Source organism: Corylus avellana, chromosome ca6 (genome assembly GCF_901000735.1).
Source record: "Corylus avellana chromosome ca6, CavTom2PMs-1.0".
Lineage (NCBI taxonomy): Eukaryota > Viridiplantae > Streptophyta > Magnoliopsida > Fagales > Betulaceae > Corylus > Corylus avellana.
Window position 1 is genome coordinate 21,261,729 of NC_081546.1, and position 6,843 is coordinate 21,268,571.

At 38.6% G+C, this 6,843-nt stretch overlaps 1 pseudogene; it reads right to left on the reverse strand.

Annotated features, from left to right (window-relative positions):
- Positions 1–527: 527 nt before the first annotated feature.
- On the reverse strand, positions 528–6,255 carry LOC132185358 (ankyrin repeat-containing protein At2g01680-like; annotated as a pseudogene).
- Between the last annotated feature and the right edge of the window lie 588 nt (positions 6,256–6,843).

The following is a 6,843-nucleotide window of genomic DNA, read 5'->3' on the forward strand; positions in this document are numbered from 1 at the left end:
TTTTTGGGCCTAAAATTTATGGGGTGTCCGAACAGGTTAATGGGCTGTCCGGACAGAGCTTTGTGGAGCAGAAATAGAGTTTCTGGAAATGCGGTCCAGACCCGGGGAAGGCCTGTCCGGACAGGGCATGCAATGAGTGAAACAACATTTTGGAAATGCTGTCCAGCCTTGATCAATAGCTCCGATCGATCGGCGTTTGTGGTCCGATTGAGCTGAAATTTTGAAGGGACGTTCATAACACATGAATCTACATTATGAACGGTGGAGATTGGATTCTGAGCATTCTATATTAGTGTTTGAGCCTATAAACAGGAGCCTCTGCATTTTGAAACTGAATTAAGCCAACACAAGAACTAACAATTCCAATCAATTGTAGTATTAGGTCCAACTTGAAAAAACTATATGAAAGTTCAGACTGGGTCACCAAAGTCACTGCATATAGATAGGCAAGTGTCATGGACACGACTGAGATACTCATGGATAACGTCAAAAACCACATAAAGAAGTTGGTCGTAAGAGGAAATCCACTAATGACCAAAACTATGACGCATACAGATGTAATGAAAGAGGCGGTATTTGCAAGATATGAAGAATGAGTACTCATTTGAAAATTTGGAATAAGATAAAACTGTTGTGCCGGCTGCACAATTATCATATACCCCACAGTTGAAACCATTGGTGGAATTAGATGTATTTTGTTGCCAAACGCCACCTGGTGGATTGATCCCAGCTTGGAAAGCCATGCTTGCAATCATAGTGGCAACTACCATCAATGTGCCACGTGTTTACTCGATCCAATTTTCCTGGTTGTTCAAGTGTTTTACTAATGACGAACAATCATACTCCCAACATATTCTAAACCTTGATCGAGCTGGTTGCTTAGACTGTGCTAGTCCTGCTTCATCAATAGTAACAATACCACTCAGTGTTAGTGGTAGGGAAGAATTTAGATCAGTAGATCTTCTGACACCGGCTTCCTTTAAAATGTTTTGGATTTCAAAACATTTAAAATCTCTTGGACGGATCTCTAAGACATCTAAAGCTGTATAACTAGTTTTGTTCATGGAATTAGCCTCTTTTTTTATTTCCACCAACGAAAGTAAGTACTTTATGGCCTGCACAAACACAACACTATTGTTTCATCCAACTATACTGCGACAAACTTTAAAAGCACTTCAACCAAAAAAAAGAAAAGAAAAAAACCAAATAAATTTAATTTAGCCACATTAAATGATTTTTTTTTTACTTATTCTACAAATATATCTTCTTCCAATTTTAAACATTGAGTACTAATTTATAAATACAAATAAACTTTCGTACAAGCAAAAAAAAAAAAAAAAATTCTAGGAGAGTAGCCATAGAGATATTGCTAACGCACCTTCATTTCTTTGAACATCACAGCTAAATGCAATATGGAGTTACCATCGTGGTCTTTGGAGTTGAGCAATTCATCACAATCAGCTGATTCCACTAGCAGCGTTAAAGCATCCAGATGACTATATCAAAAACACACAAGTGCAATATATTGTCTCCATTGAGATCATTCAATTGGATGGACTCTCGTCGAGCAATAATTAACTCTTTTATGATCTCTATTCGTCCTCTCAATGCAGCTAAGTGGAGAGGAATTCTCCCATCTTGATCATGAGCTAAGCAAACATCTGCATTTGCTTGCAACAATGCTTGTACAATCTCTGTGTGGCCCTCAGCAGAAGCCAAGTGAAGAGGGGTTCGTCCGAGCGAGTCCACCTCTTCCGCAAGTTTAGGTTTCTTGCTGACAAGGGACTTTACAAAATTCTAGGTGGCCAAGCAAAGTTGCTATGTGTAAGGGGGTCTCATTCTAGATTGTTAGTGAAATTTGGATATGAGATAAATTTAAATTTTGAGAAACCCAATTATGTTGTGTCACATCAGTTTGTAAAAGTTTTTTGGTAAAATGTATTTGTAAGCCTATCATTTTCCTTGTGTGTTTTTTCTTCTCTCTTTTTATGTCTTCATCAGGGTTATGTTATCAAACTCCAAAACATTTGAGATATGTTGATACTATGATAGTCATGTGTCAAGATGTAGAGTGGTTTTGTTTTTTTTATAGCTAGACGTGGCATGGGTGGCTATGAAAGTACGAAATTCAGCCTTTGAGAAAGAGAAAGCTTTGTGTCTCTCCGTCTCTCTACTTCCCTCTTGAAACTTCCCAAGAAAAAGGGGAATTTCGGTGGAAGACATGAAGAGAAGAGGAAATTATATAAGAAACAGATTCAGAATTTCAAGAGGAAGACACAGATTCAGAAGAAGAAGAAGAATTAGAAAATAGGAATTTCAGTGGAAGATAGGAAGAGAAGAGGAAATTAAAGAAATAGATTCAGAATTTCAAGAGGAAGAAACAGATTCAGAAGAAGAGGCTTCTTTTTGGTCCTCCAATCAAAGAAGCTTCGAGTCGCTTTGGTCCCAAAAAGAAAAGAGAATTATTTGTTTTGAATGGGAGGTCATGGCCAAAGAGAGAAGAAAAAAAACACAAATAGACTTAACGTAGTTTATTTTAATTCATGGTAGTTTATTCTATGGGTAATTATTTTTTCCCCCATTAACTACAACGCATTATCATTTTGCCATCATAAACTGCCAACTGTATCACCCGACCTTATCAAACTATCATTTTGTACCCAAAAGCCCCCTTCCCATTAGTCAAAGGGGGTTAAAATAGACAAATATTCTCTTTTAAATGCTAAATCTAATTAAATGACAGAAATACCCCCAACTAAAAAATAAAAACAAAAAATATAAATATATAAATTAAATTTTTTTTTTAAAAAAAGAAAAACAAAAAATATGGCCATCCAGGGGTGGCTCGCTTGCCACCCCTAAGGTGGGGTGGCTGTTGGGCCACCCCCGACAACCACCACCAGCCATATCTAGGGGTGGCGCGCGGCCACCCCAGCCTCCATGGGCTAGGGGTGGCAGCGAGCCACCCCTAGCTACCTCTAGGGGTGGCTCGCTGGCCACCCTCTCCCCCAATCGGCAGCCACCCCAATGGGCCGCCACCCCTAGCCACCTCTAGATTTTTTTTATAAAAATAATTTTTATATTTTTATATTGGAAGAAAAAAATTAAAATTGTTGACCGTCTTTTTTAATCCATTTGACTTACGGAATGGGGCTTTTGGATACAAAATGGTAGTTTGATAAGGTCGGGTGGTATAGTTGGCGTTTATGGGGGCAAAATGACAATGTGTTGTAGTTGATAGGTGAAAAAGATAATGACCTTTTTATTTTTTTATTTTTTTTAATTAACGGTAGTTTATTTACTTTTTTTATTTTATTTTAATTCAGGATAGTTTCACGGTGGATTTCTTCTAAGGGTTAAAAAAACCCTTGGGCGAAATACTGGTCGGTAGACAAAACTACTGCAAATATGCAGTAGTTTTGTGTACTGCAAGTAAGCCGAATCCATTAATAATTACTTGCTAATAGAAGTTCATTAATTATACCGCTATTGTAAATTAAAATTATATAATTAATCTTATTAATTGAACCTTTAGCCTTTTTTTTTTTTTTTTGAAACGAATACTTGTATTCATTAAACTGTAATAAAACGATCTATGGATCACACAGTAGAAAGGGTGTGTTCCTTACTTACAATATCACAAATACTTGGTGGAATATTCTCCAACCAGGTAGCGTTTGTGACATGGGCGGTAGCCTACTTTGCTAACATGTGAGCAGCAACATTGGCATCCCTCAAAACATGGGCAAATTTAACACTCTTCATTCTTCTCATAGCTAGGTGAATGCCTTCAATAAAATGCCCAAAGCAACTGCAGCTTGGTCCTTCTACATCAATAGCTTTAATGACTACTATTGCATCCAAGCCCAATTCCTTACAAAAGAGAATAGCACTCAGGGCTGCAAATGCTTCCACTGTATTAGGATCCACCCTAAACTCCTTTGTTAAGCTCCTTGCCGCCACAAAGTCCCCATTCGAATTCCTGGCAATAAGGCCCAAACCAATACGTCCCTCCTTTACATTCACTGGGGCATCCTAGTTCATCTTTATTACGTCCGCAGATGGGGGAAGTGATGAGTGTCAAATATTGTATATTTGAGCGACTTAACTTATGTTTGTTAAGCTCTTAGTTTTGTTATTTTCTGATTTTTTTGGATAGTTTTGGTGTTTTAGTGTTTTGCAGGTCATTGAGAGAAAATTGTGGCTTGAAGGTGGGAATTGCAAGGAAGTTGAAGTCCTCTAGAAGAGCGATTGAGCGCACAGTCTAGCGATCGGGCACACTGCGCTCAAGCCCATGCAAGGCACGCTCGAGCGCACGCCTGCACCACAGAAGATCTGATGAAATCCCGAGTGCACTCGAGCACACCTATGGTGCGATCGAGTGCACTCGCTCTAACCTGGCAGCACCAAAACCCTAGTTTAGGTTATAAATAACACATTTTTCTCTTGTAAAACATGAATTTGGAGGTGCCGTTCTCTGACTATTGTGGAATTTTCACGGTTTTCGAGCTCCCATTTTGCGTTCTTTTGTAAGTGTGATTAATTTTATGTTTTCAACTGAATTCATGATGTTGTGTTTAGTCATGAGAGGCTAAATCCTTCCACTAAGGTTGAAGATGATGCTTCGTCATTGATAAACTCGTATATTCTCGTATTTTGTTCATACAATACTGACTTTGAATAAGAATGTTGTAGTTTTCCATTCAATTGGTTGATTTATATCTTTTAATTGAATGTTTTGAACTATTATGTGTTGGAGTTGGATATTTAATGTGTTTCATTCTTTGGATACATCAAATCATTCAATTGAAATCGGATATCCGTTGTGATTCGTTAATCAAACGGATACATAGGATGATTTAATTTCAATTAGATATTTGTTGTGATTTGTAAAAAATGGGTGGATTCATTGAATGATTTAAACTATATTTTTGTAAAACATCGAACAACATTTTGAGCATAATAGTTTGTCGGTTGTATGAGCAAATACAAGAATATAGAGTTAAGATTTGGCGAAGTGAATTTTGAAACCTTAGTGTTTTCTACCATTTGATTTCATCATTTTCTTTAGTTTATGTTTTATTTTGCACGACAAAATCACAAACTTCGAAACTAGGTTAAAACATAATTTAGTTTAAATTAGAAATTGGTTTTTGCAACCACAAATCCTTGTGGATCGACCTCGCACTTGAACACACTTTATTGCAAATGACTCGTGCGCTTGTGAGTACAATTAAATTTGTACATCAGGAAGCCACTTAGGAATATTACGTTCCAGTGCAGGAGGGTCTACCAACCTCTCTCCTTGGTTTGCCCTCTGGAAATCATCCAAAGATGTTTGTGCTTCAGGTAGAAGTTGGGTGGGGTGGGTAAAGATTTCCCCATGAACCACAGAGTTACGTTCGAGCCATATACGCCTCGCCGTAACAGCAAAACGCTCAAACGCCTTACTGTCACATCGATCTAGCACCATCCTAACAACATTGAGGAAATCGATACCAGTGCAACCACCTTTTTGAATTTTAGCTGGACCACCTCCCCATACATCTGACGACGAGGAACAGCTCCATAATATGTGCACAACCGTCTCCTCCTCTACCTCACAGATAGGACATACTTTACTTTGGCTCACACCTTTTTTAGCCAAGTTAACCTTAGTAAGAAGGAGGATATTTAATGCTCTCCACATAAACATCTTGGCCATGTTAGGGACCTGCATTTTCCAACAAATCTTCCACATTTCGTTGCTATAGTTTGTCACAGAGCATCCACTGCGCTTTTTGGCCTAGTTTTCCATCTCCAGGTTATAGGCGCTTTTGACAGAAAAAACCCCATTTTTTGTGCATCGTCATATTAATCGATCCTTAACCGGTAGGGGAGTAATGGGGATAGCTTTAATCACCAAAGCTTCATTTGGTAGGAACATCTCATCGAACTTATCAGCTCTCCATTGCTTGGTGTCGGGATCTATTAGCTCAGCAACCCATGTCTGTACATCTAGGCTACCTCTCGAAGATTGTACTTGAAAAGAAGTTGGAGTCGGGATCCATTTATCTCCCCATACTCTAATATCCCGTCCAATCCCTTACCCTCCATATGAGTCTGTTTTGTAAAGCATGTTGTGCTACCATTAAGCTTTGCCAAGCAAAGGAAGGCCTGTTTCCCATTCCTGCCTCCAAAATTGTACAAGATGGATAGTACTTGGCCTTGAGAATTCTTGCTGCCAAAGACTTCGAACACTGCAATAATCGCCATATTTGTTTTGCAAAAAGTGCTTTGTTAAAAGCCACCAAGTCACGAAACCCCAAACCTCCATTGGACTTTGAAGTACCCATTTTTTTCCAACTCATCCAACAGTATTTTTGATGTATTCTCTTTGTGCCCCCACCAAAATCGCTACATCATCCCTTGAATTTCTTTGAACAAAACAATCAGGAGCTAAAAAACACTCATGCAATAAGTAGGTATTGCCTGAGCTATCGCCTTAATTAGGATCTCTTTCCCAGCTTATGATAAAAACTTCGTCTTCCAATTGTTGAGGCATGTCCATACTCTATCCTTAATACTTTTGAAGCCTGTGACCGTGATTTCCCCACCACTGTCGTAAGTCCCAAGTACTTGTCATAGTGTTGAGTTGTTTGTAAACCCTATAATTGTGAAATCTCAGCCTGCTTCTCCGGAGTTGTATTGCGGCTAAAGAAAATAGATGTCTTTTCCTTGTTCAGTTTCTACCCTGATGCCGCTTCATCTTTCTCCAGCAGCTTCGTTAACCTCCTCCATTCCACCGAATTTGCCTTGTAGAAGATTAAACTATCATCTGCGAAGAACAAATGGCATAATCTG